Raw genomic sequence first — 18,939 nt, 5'->3', positions numbered from 1 at the left:
TGTCAGACTGTGGCGGGCAGGAGATTTCTAGTCCTTGTCATTTTACATATTTCTGCCAATATTGTTAATTACTGGTTGCCTGGTGTCTATCTGTGCAGCTAACCTATAGTTGTAAATCACTGGGTGTATTTATTAGCATCCCAAATGTGCTGAAACGCTCATGAATTATATTAATATGCTGTGAAATGTTTCCTTATATGCATGAAATATACATCATGTGTAGAGCCCCAGGTAACGCTGGCATCTGTGCATCAGCTCTCACCATACTGATGCTGAACGGAATCAAAAGCAGCATTAGGAAAGATCTTTTTCATTGATGATGAGCAAAAAAATAAAATACCCAAGGAGATATTCCAGGGGACACAGTATTGTACTGTAACCCTACTGTGACTTATAAAGCAGCAAATGGTTTGTGAATGGCATAATAAACCGGTTTGGGGTTTTGGTTTGCTAGAAAATGTGCTGCATAAGAGAAACAACAATATACATTAACAGTAGCTAATTGGCTTTTGCTCCATAAGCGACTCGCATTGTCACCACTAAAGTCATTTTATTGCTAAAATATTCAATGTAAGTAGCAGCTTTAATTGTAGAGATGGGAGCAGAGGCAGTCGTCTTGTGGAAGTACACAGGAGTGGAACACAAAGCAATCACATGTGCACAGGGAAGTGAGGCCTAAACTTATTGTCTTACAGTAAATCCCCATCTCTCTTTCTGCAAACAATGCAGTGTATTAGCATTATCTCTGGAAGCAGCAGGGTCATTTAGGAGCACTACCTGCACTCCTTGCCATTGAATGCACTTGCATTTGTAATTGATTACTGTTAGGAATTAGAAACTATACTGCATTTCCCTGGAATATTAGATTGAATTATGTTTGTAATGATTATTTACATTATTTGCTGTTTCTTGTACTCCCTGTATGAACACATAATAGCAGCTAGGGGAATTTGGTCCCGGTGGTGCTGTTTGCTTTTAGCAGTGTTTAGACCAGCGTGTTTGGAAATAAACAGATCCGGCATCTCCCTGCTATTTATCCCCTCATCCTCCTGTTTGTGCCCCTCTTTCTTTGCTTCCACTTATTCTTCTTTTTCTGCCCAATCTTCTAATCATTCCTTTTTGTCTGAACTCACCTTCACGGCAGGGTGCTGCTCTGTGCTATCTATTCCTACTGGCCTGTAACACCCCAGATAGGGTGCCGTTTGTTTCTTCTGGCTGTTCTATCACAGATAAAATACCAAGGGAATAGTACAACACTAGTGAATGAGATCAATCTTTAATACTCAGGTGATAGCTTGCTGGGAATTTCAATACCATGTGTGCATTGTATTCAGTAAAATGGATTTGTCTGATGGCAAAACAAATATTAATGTACACGAAACGTACATGAAATCGGTTTGTATTTATTATTCTAATGTGAGTATCCATGCACAGCTCAGCTTGGATTTCCACCAACCCCTTTCAGTCGGACTCATCTGATATCCACATGCTGCATATCTAATCAGCAGTAAATTTAGATGAATGCTACAGATTGCACCAGTCTCTTGCAACCATGCAGAAGGTATCTAAAGTAACTGCAAATGTAACTGTTTCTCGTTTGTATTTTACTGTTTTGTTTTTTTAAGGAGAAATAGATCCTAAAAATGAATATGACTAGAAATACCATATTTTATATACATATTGAGCCAGCCTAAATGTTTGTCATCTCTGTAATAGTAATGATCCAGACCTTCAAAGTTGTCACAGAAGTTTCCCATAGGAGTGACTGTGACAAGCACATGCTCAGTGTGATTTGAGAGGCTGCTGGGAAGCTAAGCTTTAGGGGCCGTCGCAAATCATCAAGCAGAAAGTGAGATTTATTTGTCAAATAAGCTGATGCTACATGGCTGGTTATTAAACTATTATTCATTTTGATGCTAATTGTGCTTGTTTCTGAGCAATAATCTGAATTATTTACTATAATCACTTATATTGTTGTGACATTTATGATATTTATTTAGTATATTGTATGTCAGTCCTTTAGCCCAGTAAGTGACAGCAGCACAGATCATGTGCAGAAAAGAGGATGGGGAGCTACTGGGGCATCTTTGAAGGCACAGATCTTCAATGATACAGGGTTGTGATTGCCTTGGGCTGGTACAGAAGCCCAAAATGTAATGTGCAACTGCCCTTATTCTTTGATTTTAATTTTCCTTTAGTTATACTTTAAGAAGATAAGTTGGCAACTCTAATTTCAGTTTTCATACATTATATCTAATTCTACCAACAACTGCATCACTAATTATCCTTCTGTAGGTAGTCACTTGCAATTCACATGCAATCTGATTTCTGTGATGCTAACCTACCATTTTATTTGATTCCAATTAAAGCAAATTACCCATCCCCATGTTAGAATGATTAGAGTGATGATGATGGCCAGTTTTGAGATTTTACTCCATAGTAACTGTTTTATTGAAGAGGACATTTTAGAAAATCTTCATGTCCATATTTGATCAGGCCATTTGACCAATTTTCACCATACTGACTGACCATCAGGGCATGCATTTTACCTCAAGGAGCCAGTTTAAACATGTAATTTTGAGATCCAAGTGCCTTGCCAAGCTAAAAATGCAGTCATTGTATGGCCTTGTTAACCATTGTATTATTTCTCTGTTTTTGGTGGGTAATGTTCCCTGTTCTGTACCATTGTGATGACTTGAGACCCAATGATAAGGTTAAGGCACCAAATGATCATCTGGAAGTTTCTTTCTGCATGCACTCGGGAACAAGTGAGCATCAGGCACATTAAAAGATTTATGCATTTAATCTAATTCTACTGAAAAAGTCACTACAGAATACAAAGCAGTACACTTTTAAAATTAAGATACGGGAGTAAAAAAGTATATATACTGTATATAATATATACATTTTAATCTCAGTTGCATACAGGATAATTATAATCAACATTTATCCCTCATTATTTATCCCTGTGTACCCAATGCCATATCTCTATAATGGAGTAGAGGTGGGAACATGGTAAACATAAATAAAGACAGTTGACCCATGAGCAATGCACTTGGGTGCATTTACTAACATTAGCGATAAATATCTCTGGTTTGGTTGCTCATGGCAAACAATCAGCAATTAGATTTAAAAAGTCATCTTAGTCATCTAGATAGCAAAAGTAAAGATCTCACTGGCTGCTATGGGCAACATCACCAGAGATAATTATCTCCAATGTTAGCAAACATGCCCTAATATTTGTGTAGCTTTGTGGGTTCGATATTAATAGGAGCTTACTTCTGCAAACAAATACAAATTGTCAGAGTAGGATTGTAATTCAATTGTGTGATTACAATGGACCAATGACCTTTATATCATTGTAGAAGAATAAGATCAGTTATACCAGGAGGAAGTCTAGGCAGACTTAGGAAGGACAGTAGATAGTCCTCAGGTTGGGATTGAACTCAGAACCCCAAAAATGCAAGGCAGAAAGAAGTGCTAACCATTGAGGTACTGTGCTTCCTCTGCATGTTGGCTTTTACCTTTTAAAAGATTTAGAAACCTGAATTCATCTGGAGAGCCAATATGTGGGCAGCCCCCAGTGAATTCAGTTGCTAGGCCTAGGCCAGTGCTCCTTTTTGGAAAAAAATGCACCAGAAAGAGGAAATTTCTATTGCAACTCAGAGATCTCCTATTACCTGGATATAGTCATGCCTCTGCAGACTAAAGTCGGCCATACATTATATATGATCGTCTCTTTTGGTATGGTCACTAAACAAGTGGATGTTTCACCAATATGCACCCCTTGAGGCATAGAAAACCTGCCTGATCGACATCTGGCCATATACAGGCAGATGAGCTGCCAAATTCATCTGAAGGGGCTAAACAGGCTGCTTTAATCTGCCCATGTATGGCCCCCTTGGACTAGAAGGGGTTGTACACCTTCCAACACTTAGAAAATAATTGAAAAAAATCTTTATTTCTAGTGAACCATCTGAAATCATCAGAATTTAAATATTTGCAGCCATTTTTCTAATAATGAATCTAAAAGGTTAATTTTTCTCCTTCTAAAGCAGCTCTGGGGGGGTCACTGACCTGTAAACTGTTCTAAATTGATACATTAAGTTGATACATTTCTTATGTTTGTCCCTGCTGAGCAGAATCCCTGAGTTTCTTTTAAGGCAGTTGTTAGAATTGATACAATAGTTGCTAAAATTTCACAGAAGCAGCTGAGAAATGTAGTAAAGTATAAGAATTGTGACAATTAAATTTAACCGTTCAGAATCTGAACCTGGATCGCTGAGCTGCCAGACTGAAACGCCAGAAACGGGAACATTCTGAACTGTTGCAATTTGCTACATTTAGTTGATACAATTAGGTGATACATTTCTCAGCAGTGAAAAATGAAAATTTACACTTCAATATTAGAAAAATGGTCACCATTAGAAAATGGACCGTAATTGGAGAAAGTCTTTATTTCTGGTGAACTGAAAAACGTGTTTGAAAGTGAACGACCCCTTTAATGTTTTAAATTAAAAATACTTTGATTCCCTCCATGCAGTTGTTATAATGTAGCAGCAGGCTTCCTTACACCTCTGAAAATAAACTGAATTTGTATCCGGTATTGTAGGCCTTATTTATAGATGTATTTGCATGCTTCTGCCATTGCTGTGTAGCTTTAGAGACTTTGTTGTGTTCAGCGAGCTTTGTCCTCTCCAGACACTGCTGAGTTTCATACCCAGGCAGCATCCAGCTCTTATGCCCTATGAAATCAGCTAGATCATTTCTAGCTTATCACTTTGTCATGTGCAGAGTGCTGCATTATGTTATCAGAAATGCCACCATCCACAAAACAGTAGGGCATCTGAACAGCCTGCACACTGTAGCAATACACATTTCTAACAAGCAGTTCCTTCTAGCCTTAAGGTCCAACAGTAGGTTGAATAATCAATAACATACATTTTGCTGTTTTGCCAGATCTCTAAAACATTGATGCTAATTAGGTCCATCATTATGTTTGGGAAGCAAGGATTAGTTGCTTGTAAAAGGAAATTATTTTTACATCTGTTCATTCACTGTCCTCTGCTTTTCTTAATATATCAACCTGGAGTGTGCTGGGCATATCATTCTTGATTTTCTGTATTTCATATCTGTTTGCTCAGAATTCACTGTTATTTTAAATGTTAATTTAACATGAGAAGAATAGCCTCTTCCTACGCTTGTAAGATTTGTCTAGACTCACACACTGACGTTTGCGTCATGCTAGCTTATTCAGGATTCAATCCATTTCCTGTGAAAATCATACAGGCATTATAGAAAATGTGATAGCTTTCCAAGACATTAATGCAGCTTTATCTGAGGTGATGTGAACCCCTCCCTCCTCCTCCATTTTTTATAATAGAATATATTGTTAAAGTAATTGTTGTTAGTTTCACGCTATTTTTTACTTTCCTCTGCACTTTACCAAAACTGGCAGTTTGGCTAGGGCCCCTCACTGCCTATTATCCAACCTGCTCCAAAATATGGTACTGCCATTAACAATTGCTTTACCCTTTCCTTGCCAACAAAGTAGTTTCTACATTGTCAACAAGGCAGTCAATATCATGTCAACAGTGTAGAGTCTACATTTCTGGCTTATGCAGAAGCCAATGGGAAATGCACATTACCAGGAAAGCATAATTTCTAATTTTCAGCTGATTTAATTTCCTATGAAATGTTAAGGCCGTATCTTGTACTTGAAGTTAATGAAACAATTGTGTTTTATTAATACAGGTATGGGACCTGGTATCCAGAGTGCTTAGGACCTGGAGTTTTCCAGATATGAGGTCTTTCCATAATTTGCATCACAATACATTGCCTCCTAAAAAATCATTTAAACATTTAGGGGCAGATTTATCAAAAATCTTATTTTTTTGCACCCAAACTCATACTTTCAAGTTATGTTTTTGAAAACTCAAATGTCTAGTATTTATTCAGCAAAAAAAACTCAAAAATTCGCCATCTAAAAGCTGGCGAAGTCATGTAGAAGTCAATGGCTCAAGTTTTTTGGTTGATTTGAGGGTTTTTATCGATCAATTCGTGTTTTCTGGACATACATTCGATTAATTTGAGTTCTTTTTCGAGTTCATGAACCATGTCATTTTTTCATTAGTTTTCGACACTCAGATTTTTTTCATATCCAGACAATCGAAATTCAAATTTATCCCAGGTATAAAAACCCTCACACAACTCACAGATTTGATTCCTGATAAATATGCCCCTAAATGTTCCCAATAGAATTGTTTTGCTTCCAGTAAGAATTCATTATATTTCATATATGATCAAGGACAATGTACTGTTTTATTACTACAGAGAAAAACAAAATTATGTTATTTGATTAACATGGAGTCTATGGGAACTATCTGGATAATGGGTTTCCAGTAAAGGGATCCCATACCTGTATACATTTTATAATTGTATTTTAGTTACTGAAAACAAGTAATACTGAAAGTAATTGATTTGCCTAAGGTTAGGCAATATATGATTGACAGCTGGCATTATAAAAGAGTTTATAAGCAGTAGGGATGATTTTTTGTTTCATGTTTAATTTAAAAAAAATAATATTTTTTAATACAGCTTTTCTTAGTAACAGGTCCCCTTTAAACCCACTACTTTGACATCTGATTAGGCCAGTCCCACAAACTAGGAACCTATTGCTCCCTAACCCGTTGAAAGTTGCTCCCACTGGCCTCAAAGCAGGTGCTTATTTTTGAATTCCCACCTTGGATGCAAGTTTTGGTTGCATAAAATCCATATCCATACTGCCAAACAATGCCTCCTGTAGGCTGCCAGTCCTCATAGGGGCTGCCAAATAGTAAATCACATATCTGACACCCCAGAAAAGTTTTTCATGTTTTTGTTGCTCCCCAACTCTTTTTACATTTGAATGTGACCCACAGGTAAAAAGCATTGGGGACCCAGGCTTAGAGTGTTTCCCCTAGACAGTGCAGTTGTAAATTACAGTTGGATTCTTTATCTGGTAAGCCCCAGGTTTGAAACATTCCATATGATAGATCCAATAACTACTCATAACTTCTAGTAGTACAATATTAAGCCAAAAGTTTGTTCTGCATCTCATTCCAAAATCAAGGCTATTAATATGGAGCTTCACCTCTTTTTGCTGCTAAAACAGGTTTTCCCCTTCCCATCAAATGTTGGGTTACATAGGAATTTATTCCATCCATATGTAAGAGGCTGGGCACTGATGCTGGGGAGCAGGGCTGGCTCGTATTGTAATTCCAATTTATTCCATAGGCAGTCACTTAAGGTTAGGGTTCTATGAAGGCCACTCAAGTTCCTCCACTCCTGTGTCTATAAACCCTACGGACCGTTCTTTTTTGTGCAAGGTTAACATTTGGATTATCATGTAATTATGTAATTACTTGCAAGCTGCTACTTTGTTGTGCTGTTAGTTTTAATATTGAGTTCTTTTAATGGGTCATGGCGTCAGGAATGGGAATTATAAAAACTGTAGTTTAGTTTGCAGGCTGTACTGTTTTAGTAATTTGGGGATAAAGGATACACTACTTCAGGCTAATGTCACATGTAGTGTTTCTTTAGTGGATTAAAAAACACCAATTTGCTGCACTATGAGACATGGCTCACAAGGGGTGAATTTCAGCAGCAGGTTTATTGGCTTTACCATAGTGTGTGTATGTGATCTAGACCTTAGATTGTAAGGCCTGCTGGGACAGGGAGTTGGACTGGGCTGGTGGGAAACTGGTTAAAAACCTGGTTGGCCCCAGCCCTCATGAACCCCAGAGACCCAGACCTGCACCAATCTACTGCTTGGAGGGGCCCACGCTGCCCCTAGATCTGTCCCCCCCCCTCAGCTCCCATGGCAGACGCAACTACAAGTATGCATGGGGGACCAAAAGGGGTATTAGACTGGTGTAGGTGGGCCCTGAGCAAGTTGCAGATGGCATGGGAGCCTGGAAGGGGGCTGCCGCTGGGGCAGGGAGGTCCAGATGGCAGGAGGGGGCTGTGATAAAAGCCCTGGTGGGCTTCAGACCCTCCAGTCCCACACTGATAATCTCCATATATTAATACAAGATAATTATAACCTTTTTTTCTTCCTTGAGATAAGTATAGGTACTGTACTTGGGTGTAGCTAATCATTCTGAAATACTTTTGGTACATGAAGGCCAAGTTCAACATGCGCATTATGCAGGCCCAGATGTTATATTTAGTTGATTTATGAATGTTTCAGTTCATTTCACACAGTTACATTTTGAAAAATAATAGAAATACTAAAAATAATGCTTACATCTTTTCTGTTTCTAGTTTAATGAAAGCACAGTGCTAGCTGTGTTTACTGCAAATGTGTTTCTTGCAAATATTTTACATTTAGATATGTAGGTAACAAAAGAACTATTCGAGGATCTAAACCTTTGTTGGACTCAAAATAAAACTCACTGTCTACAAAATAAAAGAGAGGAAGGTATAAATATGTATGGCATTAAAGAATCCTATGCAATTTTCCCAGCGCTTCCCTTAACTTTTAGTTAGTGGGCTCACCTTCTTAATTGGGTCACACCGTAAAGACCAAAAGATTCATCAATACACGTTGTATAAAGGAGGCCACAACGCATCCGCAGTACTGTGCTGCCAAACATTTATTCCAAAATACACGACATGTGCCCACTTGAGAAAGGGTCCTTGCTGACTCGAAACATGTCATTCTTCATACAACGTGTATTGATGTATGGCATTAAAGAAGTAAAGCCAATGCTAAGCAGAATGTTGTAATAAGAGAAATGGATGATTTCAGCCATGAAGCTAGTTATAACTGGGAAATCTTACATCTTAATCTAGGAACAGTAACACCAAAAAATGGAAGTGTTTAAAATGTATGACAATTAGGGGCACATTTACTTAGCTCGAGTGAAGGATTAGAATAAAAAATACTTTGAATTTTCGAAGTATTTTTTTGGCTACTTCAACCTTCGACTACAACTTCGACTACGAAACAAACTATTCAAACTAAAAATCGTTCGACTATTCGACCATTCGATAGTCAAAGTACTGTCTCTTTAAAAAAACTTTGACCACCTACTTCGCCACCTAAAACCTACCGAGCAAAAAATGTTAGCCTATGGGGCAGGTCCCCATAGGCTTTCCTACCAATTTGGGATTGAAGGAAAATAGTTCGATCGATGGATTAAAATCCTTCGAGTCGTTCGATTCGAAGGATTTAATCGTTTGATTGTACGAACGAAGGAAATACAGTAAATCCTTCGACTTTGATATTCGAAGTCAAAGGATTTTACTTCGATGGTCGAATATCGAGGGTTAATTAACTCTCGATATTCGACCAATAGTAAATGTGCCCATTAATGTATTGTTGCTGTGTACTGGTAAAAATGGTGTGTTTGCTTCAAAAACACTAGTATAGTTTATATAAACAAGCTGCTGTGTAGCCATGGGGACAGCCATTCAAACACAGGATACATAGTAGATAACAGAAGTTCTTGCGAATCCCATTGTATACTACAGAGCTTATTTATTATCTGCTGTGTATCCTGTGCCTTTTCCCCTTTTTCGGCTTTGAATGACTGCACCCATGGCTACAAAGCAGCTTGTTATATAAACTATAACAGAGTTTCTGAAGCAAACACATCAGTTGCATCAGTACAGAACAACAATACATTACTGTATATTATCATTCCTTTATAGATCGCAAATTATTTGGTGTTACTGTTCCTTTAAGCTAAAAACCAATGTCTCGGTGCTTTTGACCAAAATTTTATGGCATTTGGGTTTGTGACTAAATTTTCAAAGTCTGTTTATCTTTGCTTAGTGAGCAGAGGTCCCCAATTTTTTTTACCCATGAGCCACATGTAAAAAGATTTGGAGAGCAAAATAAGCATAAAAAACTCCTGAGGTGGCAAATAAATTCTATGATTGGCTATTTTGTATCCCTTATGTGAACTGGCAGCCTAAAGGAGGCTTTGGCAGTAACCCTTGGTTGTATTCAAAAATCAGCAACTGCATTGTGGTCCCTGAGAGCAACATCCAAGGGGTCGGAGAGCAACATGTTGCTCATGAGTCACTGATTGGGGGTCACTGCTCTTGAGTGATTTAAAGATTTTAAAGGGTTTTTAGATAGCATCAATTTTTATCCAAAGTAAAAAGAGTAACTAGTACTGTACTTTTATTTACGCTATCTAACTAGTCATGTGTGTCCACTGACTGAGATTTAAAATCAAACGGGTATTGTAAAAGTTACTTTTTTATTTAAATAAGGAGAGGGTCTCCTTAATCAAAATCATATATATATATATATATATATATATATATATATATATATATATATATATATATGTGTGTGTGTGTGTAGTTCATGGCTTTCTTTGTTTGTGACAACCACAGTGGAAGTATGTTTTTGCTTCTGGATGTAACATGATTCATGAGCCAGAGGAAAGCTGTGGACATAAGCATATTTTTAGCCCTCCTTGCCTTATTCAGTATATTGATTAGCAGAAAAGAAGAAAGTCATATAGTATTTATACACTATATATAATGTGTGTGTTTATAATTATTTATTTATACTCCTTTACATTATGAGAATACAACCTTCGGTTCCCCACAGGGCCTGGGTATTAATAAAGTCACAATGAATTCAAGATGAGACTCCAATGGCAACATTTTGGAAAAAGATAGAGGGACTAAAAGAATTGCTGTGCAGTGAAGTTTTTTTGACCATGTCCATTTTACAAAATGTGTCAGGTTATGAAAGTTTGAACACATTCCTGTGATTTTTATGTGTTATTACAGTTTTGCTAATGAAGGTGAATTGCCCTTTAAGCTGTAAATCAGTTTCCCCAAGAGACCTGCATAACTTATAGTGTTACAAACAAATCTAAGTATCTATTCTGGGCTCTCTGCCAAAAGCCAATTAAGTTAGAAACTTTGTATCTTTTTCTGGCTGTTTAGTGCAGGAGATCAAAGAGAAAGTAGGGACATTTCAGTAGCAATCATGGGACTCTGGGTTAAGCTGTCAAAATTGGAACTGTCCTGATCAAAACGGGACAGTTGAGAGGTATGATTTAGTACTTCAGCTTTGCAAGGTTATCGTTTTTGTCACATTTTAAACACTTCCAGACCTTTTAGGTAAATGGTATTTGAAAAATTGCCTCCTACATATTTACTGTGAATGAGAAATGCAGCACAGATAATGTATCCACGTGCCACTACATAAAGGCTTCACTGATTTATTGTTCCTTAATGTAAGGATGCAAATCAATAGCTCACATTGTCATTTCCCTTAATAGGTAGTTTACCGTATTTTATACCATGCAATGAGACCCGAGGCTGTATACACTGTCTAGAAGAAAGTTTGATACCCAAAAGCAGCAGTTTCCATTTCATGTGTGCATTAATGCTATTTCTTGCAATCATTAAAGAGGTGGTTCACCTTTAAGTTAACTTTTTGTATGTTATAGAATGGCCAATTCTAAGCAACTTTACAAGAGGCCTTCATTATGTATGTTTTTTAATTATTTGCCTGTTTCTTATGACTCTGCAGCTTTCAAATGGTGGTCACTGACCCCATCTAAGAACAAATGCTCTGTAAGGCTACATATGTATTGTTATTGCTACATTTTAGTACTCATCTTTCCATTCAGGGCCTACCCTTTTCATATCATAGCCTCTTATTCCAATCAGTACATGGTTGCTAGGGTAATTTGGGCCCTAACAACCAGACTGCTTAAAACAAACTAACAAAATTTATGTAGATTGCCCATAGCAGCAGCGCTATGAATTAATGTCCAGTAATAAGGGCAATAAAAATAAAGGGAGAGTAATATACTCACAGTTCACCCCAGTGCATGGGTGCATAAACATGGAACAGGTGAAGGCCTGACACGTTTCTTGCCTGTTGGGGCACTTACTCATAGCCTATGAGTAAGTGCCCAACAGGCACGAAACGTGTCAGGCCTTTACCTGTATTTCCCAGTAAATGGTTTGAATTTTTAATTATACTTTTGGTCATTATTTTGGAGAAAAACTCACAATTTTTCATTTCCTGTTACAGATTGCTTAAAGGAGAAGAAAAGCTCTAAGACAGTTTTTTGCCAACAGATTAGCTACAATAGTGCAAGATAGAACCTATATTCTGCAGAATGCTTTACCATAACTGAGTAAATATCTCTAGACATGGTCTCTGTTTGTTTAGAAGCTGCCATATAAACTTGGTGTGACATCACTTCCTGCCTGAGTCTCTCCCTCCTCACTTACAGCTCTAAACTCAGATTACAGCAGGGATGGGAGGAGGGAGCGGGAGAGGAGCAAACTGAGCATGCTCAAGCCCTGCCCTGGAGGTTTATGCTGAATACAGGAAGTCTGGTACAGAAACCCATGTATGCACAATAGAAGGACAGTAATGCTGTGTTTCTTTTGACAGAGGACTCAGAACAGCATTACTTTGAGGGTTTACTGGTTTATTTATATATACCTTTCTGATAAAGCTTACTTAGTTTTAACCTTTCCTTCTCCTTTAAAACACTTACTAAAAAGCGAAATAACTTAAAAACCACAAATAAAACAAATAAAAACCAAAAAATTGCAAACTGTCTCATAATATCACTGCCTGCATCATACTAAAAGTTCAAAGGTGAACCACTACTTTAATTTTACTCCATTCTTTTCGCCATATGATATTGTTTCTTTGTGTACTGTTCACAATGTCACATGGTGTTGATTAAAAGGAATAACATCTAAAGCATCAATGCAGCAGCAGGAGGTACAGTACATATCATGAAGTTTTCAAGGCATTCCTTATCAAAGAATCAATCTTTTGAAGAATGGAATTGATTCTTTTATTTTCTGCATATAATAATCTAAAGAAAGTCCCTTGATCAGCCTCCAAAGTCCCATTTAATAGGTTTCAAGCTTTGTTTCAGAATATTGAGATACTATAAATCTGTAATAAATGGACTAGATGGAATTTTTTATAAAATTCAGGATGAAACCATGTTTTACTTGTTTCTAAATGGATTCATGCACTGCTCATGTCTGCTCATTTAGGGGCATATTTATTAAGCTGTGTAAAACGAGATTTGCAGAAAAAACTGTGTAAAAAGCTATGTAAAATTGAGTGGCACATTTATCAAGGTGTGTTTAATTTTATGCCACATGAACACCAGATTTGATGCTGTTACTTCACATTGCTTCCAGTGGAAGTCACTCTAAGTAAAAAATGCTTAAAAAACGATACGCCTTCTTTTTACAGGTTGAAGCCTGGCAATGTGTGGTATATTATCCCGCTGTTTTTTTACACAGCATAAAAAATATGCCCCTGTAATTATAGTTTTATTTACTACAACATGATCTATTGTTAGCCACAAATACAAGTTTTTGTTACAGTTTGAATATATAACAAGTATATTCTCATCTGAGCATATGTTGCACCTTTAAATGACTGATTCATTCCGACCAGAAATAATTTGCACCTTTATTCATGGAAATTTCATGTTCTCCCTGTGAAGTCGGTTCCTTTCATGTACTCCACAAATTTTATTTAAATTTGCTTATTATGTAACAACGTACCACAACACTGGCCCCCTAGGGAGAAGTCAAATGTACTGTGTATGCTCCAAATTTTTTTCTCTTCTGCATAGCATTGCATTTTCATTGTCCTCTTTCTAGCAATCTTGTGTTAGGCACTTCTGCAGCTGAAGCTGTTTCCCCAATCTGAGGGCAAGCTAATAGAGCCAGCACTAGGACTAGGGATGGATGAAAAATACTATTATCTGCTTGTGCTATGCCTCATGCATCAGGAGGAAGCTGGTTGATCATGTAATGTCACATGCATATGCATAATGACTGGGATACTACGTCTTATTTTCACGCTTGTGTCCCAGCATGACCACCTGAAAAAAGTGACCCTAACATGCCCACTCTCAAACTGAACCCAATCCAGCATGTCCCTTCTATTTATAGACCCACGCCTGACCCACCCATCTCTGATGTCACTAAAGGGGACAAGAAGGGCAAGCAATTGCTTATAAATAAAGAGTGCTGGAGGAGGAAGCCGGCAGTGTAAGTTTGTGGGCGGAAGGAAGAGCTCAAGCTGAACTCACCCGCAACCTGAGAAAGTCGGGCCAAACCCTTCCAATATGCAAGTTTCAGGCCAAGCCCGCACATCACTACCGGGATGTCCCTTGTGGTGCAGGCAGCTTAGTGCTCACTATATGTTTTTGCAGAACATAGTCTTATTTCCCACAACCAGATTTCAGGTCTTGTTAGCTCTAACTTTCACAGGAAATTTTTTTTCCCCCCATAGGTGCCGTTTAAATAGCTGTGTCAAGGTTTATATCTTGTGAAAGATATGAAATTTGTTTTTTTTTTACTTCTGACAACAACAGTGCTGCCTATTGCATTACAGTATACACACTACCACACATTGTGTTTATATACAATATATTTAAATTTTTCACGTACCTTCTGTTTTGGTACATTTTTTGTTCACATTAAAATGCCAGTATATAGTGCTGCCTCCAAACACACATGTGCATATTTCAGATGCTTTGATAGAGGTTAATTTATTGCTCAGGGAACACATGAGATCATGAACTCTCCAGAGCAGGAATTCATCAGGCCTATGAATACTACATTGCTCAGACATGCAAACATAATGTGGCACTGTATGTCGCTCCCTGCCTCTATCACTGCTTTTCTTTTACACTTTCTACTCTTTGTCTTCCTGTCTACTTGTCTTTGTTATTCCAATTCCTTTTATCTCTTATGACATAGAAACCTTCATTTCTAAGCCCCCAGTAGATGTATTCACTTTCTGGCAGTCATTACGAACTCTCGCGCTCATAAAAAATAAAAATCTGCCATTAAAACGAATATTCAACTCCCCCCAGGTATTCAGCCACTGTAATTATTTCAATCTATTACATTTATCTCTGACATTGATAGGTTATATCATACTATTATCCAGAAAAATGGGACTATTTATATGTATTTTAGAAAATAAGTTGTAAACATGATACATTTTAGCATACAGTTCTTGGTGAATACCCAATAAATTAATACAAAATGCATCAACATAGATAAAACATAATACTGTTGTTGAAAGCCTTAAAGGGAAAATTAACCTAAACCTAACATTAACTAGTGGCACTAACTTCTATGGCAGGGTCACATTCCAGCATACAGGTTGCCATTGGGCTACTAGGAAAAAAACTAACATACAGCTATACCAATAACAAAAAGAAAGATATGCAACAGACATCTAATACATCAGAACAATGACTGCACATTGGCACACATGGGCGGGCCTTAGCTTACTATCCAAGCACATTCTAGTTGGCTGACTAAAATATTCTCTTCAAAATTGCTCCGGATGAATATTTGAAAGGCAATGGTCAGTGTATGAAAATCACTTCAAAAGAGCTCTTATAGATGAAGCTGCTCCTGCTACTTTAAATATACTTTCAACAACCCTCTAGTAGTAGAGACATACGCATTGGCATACACTCAGGGGTTCAAGGGATCACTGGAGATGATGGGAAGCTTGATATCGCTGACACCATCACCAGTATGGTCAATCATCTCCCAGACATCTTGCAGCTTGGTAAACTATGGGTAATTTTCTTGTATGGTATTGAGCTCCAGACCTTTCTCCGAGCTGAGCTCATCAAGTGAACCTTCCTTCCGCCAAATACCTTCAAAAACTGCAATAAAATAGTATGTGTATCTTAAATTAATCCATAATAAATGGGAAGTTGCCAATAGGATGTGTCTGCTACTACAAAATACAGAATTAAATGTATTTAGCTTATAATGTGCTTGTTCTTAATGGGATGATTTGTATTTAAATTAATTTAAATCTTATTCTAGGTGCATACATACCTCATATGCTGCTTGTTACCTATTATTCTAAATCCCTTTTCATCTCTGCGTAAAAACAGACATCTAGGTCATGAAGTCTGGATGCCTGGCCTTAAATTTAACCTCAATGAACCTCATTTGCTTTTTCCCTCAGCACACTACTGCAGTATCTAAAGTGGGTATACCTGTATCTGGTCTAGACTTAATATTGATACATGCATGACTTAAAAATTGTTAGAAAATTCACATATTTAAACTCCCTCTGCTTATTCCGTTTGTCAGTTTTCTACTGAAGCATACACCCTTGCTGCTAGTACAGTTGCCCTCATGTTATGATCATATTGAAATAAATAATAATAATATAACAATAAATAATCTTCATTTCTCACTTGCAAGATCCAAGGTATGCTAACATTTTTCATTGTACTTAATCTTATGTGAAGACGTAAGGACTATAATTCAACTGGAAGTGTCATCAGATGTTTTATTTTGTAGTTTTCTCTTGATCAACAGAAAAGTATTTTACTGTTTTAAACTCCTTGTCCATGCTGTAAGTCTCTTCTCTATTCAAACCATCACCATCTGGTTTACTTCTTCTAAACCATTTAGGAATATTTTAGAATTTATGTTATCCTATTTTAAAGTAATACAGGTATGGGGCCTATTATCCAAAATGCACGGAACCTGGGGTTTTCTGAATAATGGATCTTTCCGTAATTTGGATCTTCATACCTTAAGTAAACTAGAAAATCAAATAACCATCAAATAAACCCAAAATGTTAGTTTTGCTTCCAATAAGGATTAGTTATATCTTAGTTTGGATCAAGTACAAGGTACTGTTATATCATTATAGAGAAAAAGGTAATCATTTAAAAAAATGTGGATTATTCCATTATAATGGAGTCTATGGGAGATGGGCATTCTGTAACTTGGAGCTTTTGGATAATGGGTTTCCTGATAATGGATCCAATATCGGTATAAAAATTAGTCTAACCATTATTTGGTTTGTACAGGTATTGGATGTTTTATCCGGAAACCTGCTATCTGGAATGTTACGAATTACAGTAAAGTTGCCTTTCATAGACACCATTTTAGTTAAATAATTCAAAATTTTAAAACATATTGCCTCTTTCTCTGCAATAACAAAACAATAACAAAACAGTACCTTGTATTTGATCCCAATTCATGTATAAGAAATCATTATTGGTTGGGAAAACAATCATGGGGTTTATTTAATATTTAAATAATTTTAAGCAGACTTAAGGTTTGATGTTCCAAAATATTATAAGATTGGCTGTCAAGAAAGCCCCAGGTCCCGAGTATTGTGGATAACCGGTCCCATACCTGTATATATTTTAAATGGGCTGGTACCATGAGAATGGTGATGAAATAGATTTTTGTGGTCCAATTTGTATTCTGGTATATAAAGAATTGGATGAAAACAGATTTGGTTATTGCAGGTTTCTGATAATTTGCTGACAAATACTAGCAATGTGATAATGAAAGAAAGCAGATTGGATGTTTGTGATTGGGACAGTGGAGTATAATCTGACAGAGACTGAGTGGATTAGATCACCCAGGAAATTCTGCGCTCTTGCATTGTATGAAAAGAAAAGACGCGGTTTGAACATTTTAGCTTCTCATAATATCATATAAGACATTTGGGGTTAAAAAGTAGAACAATACTATTTTTAAGGCACATAAAATAATCTATTTTTGGTTTACTCTATTTGAATGTTCTGCTTATGTCTAGGCAGCGAGTGATATGTATTTTGATTGGGTGAATTCCAGTTACAAATAGAACCCAGGGCATGTAAAGAAACATAAGCATAACTGTAGAAGTGGCAGGGGTCATTACCTGGGACCTGTGGTGCTCCACCGTCAAAAAGAATTAGATAAACTACAGCAAGAAAATAACCCAACGGTGTAAATGGTCCAAAAATTATTCCCATAAGAAGGGGTTAACAGATTAGGTTGAAATGAAAGAATTAAGAAAATTAGATTCTTCTCTAATGAGTGACCCCAGGGGGTTGAAATATTCTCACATATCACACTACAAAGTTTGATATGGTTCTATTATGTATTAAACACAAGAAAAGAAGATTAAACACGTTAGCACCCCTTAATCTTCCAAATTGCATTATCAGCAGGGCAATATTCATATTGTAAAAGCTAATTTGGCTCATGTAAATACGGAACCTCCATAATAAAGTGATTCCAGTTGTCAGCTGTCATAAGAGTTTATTATACTGCAGCCATTCATTTCCGAGATTGTTGAACAATAGATATGATTCACTCTGGAATATTGTTACCAATGCAATACCACAGTATCCATGGTAACCACTGGGATTCAGTTGTCCAGTAGTAACGCAGATAAGCCTTAAAGTGATACTGACACTAAAAAACTACTTTTTAAAATATGAATGTACATTGAAAGTTACCTATAAGTCATGTTGATCATTTTTGCTGAAAGGTTTCTTTTTGTAAGTAATTGTTAGTTGAAGTTTCTAAGCCTGTTTTGCCAACCTGACTGTCTCATCTCAGCCTGTCAGTTAGAGATTCTAATGCTAACAGACTCCTGCTGCACAAATATGGCAGCCCCCTCATACAGGAACATGGGACACCAGACAGGTAATGTAAAAGCATTGTGCAAATACTTTATGGCAAAGTTATAAGTAGCTTTCAAATGCAATATTATGATGTGAAAAAGAGTTTAATTTCTGGTGTCAGTATCTCTTTAGATTACATCTGAAATTTGTGTTTGTACAGTGTTATTTAATTTGCCCAAAGAAACCTTTCAAATAACATGATAATATTTGTCACAGTGGATTATGACACAAATGCTGTAATTCACAGATTTTTAGTTTCTTTTCTTCTTCGTTTAAAGAACTATTCCTGAAGATTTAATATAAGCTTCTCCATACTGAAATAAGGAAATATATATCTAATTATTATCAATTACAATTCTGTACCATTTCTGAAATAATCAAGTTTTCAATGTCCATCCTTTTCCCATTCTTCATTCTGTCTTTATGCAGGCATTGGGTGTTGGATTTTGTTTGTCCAATATATCTT

General features: G+C 36.8%; 1 protein-coding gene across 1 annotated transcript in view; it reads left to right on the top strand.

Moving 5' to 3' along the window:
- Nucleotides 1-18,939, top strand: part of nav3.S (neuron navigator 3 S homeolog) — a 386,349-nt gene that overhangs the window by 1,480 nt on the left and 365,930 nt on the right. The gene's annotated exons all lie outside the window — the stretch shown is intronic.

Source organism: Xenopus laevis, chromosome 3S (assembly GCF_017654675.1).
Source record: "Xenopus laevis strain J_2021 chromosome 3S, Xenopus_laevis_v10.1, whole genome shotgun sequence".
NCBI classification, from domain to species: Eukaryota; Metazoa; Chordata; class Amphibia; order Anura; family Pipidae; genus Xenopus; species Xenopus laevis.
This window is presented reverse-complemented; position numbering and strand designations above follow the sequence as displayed.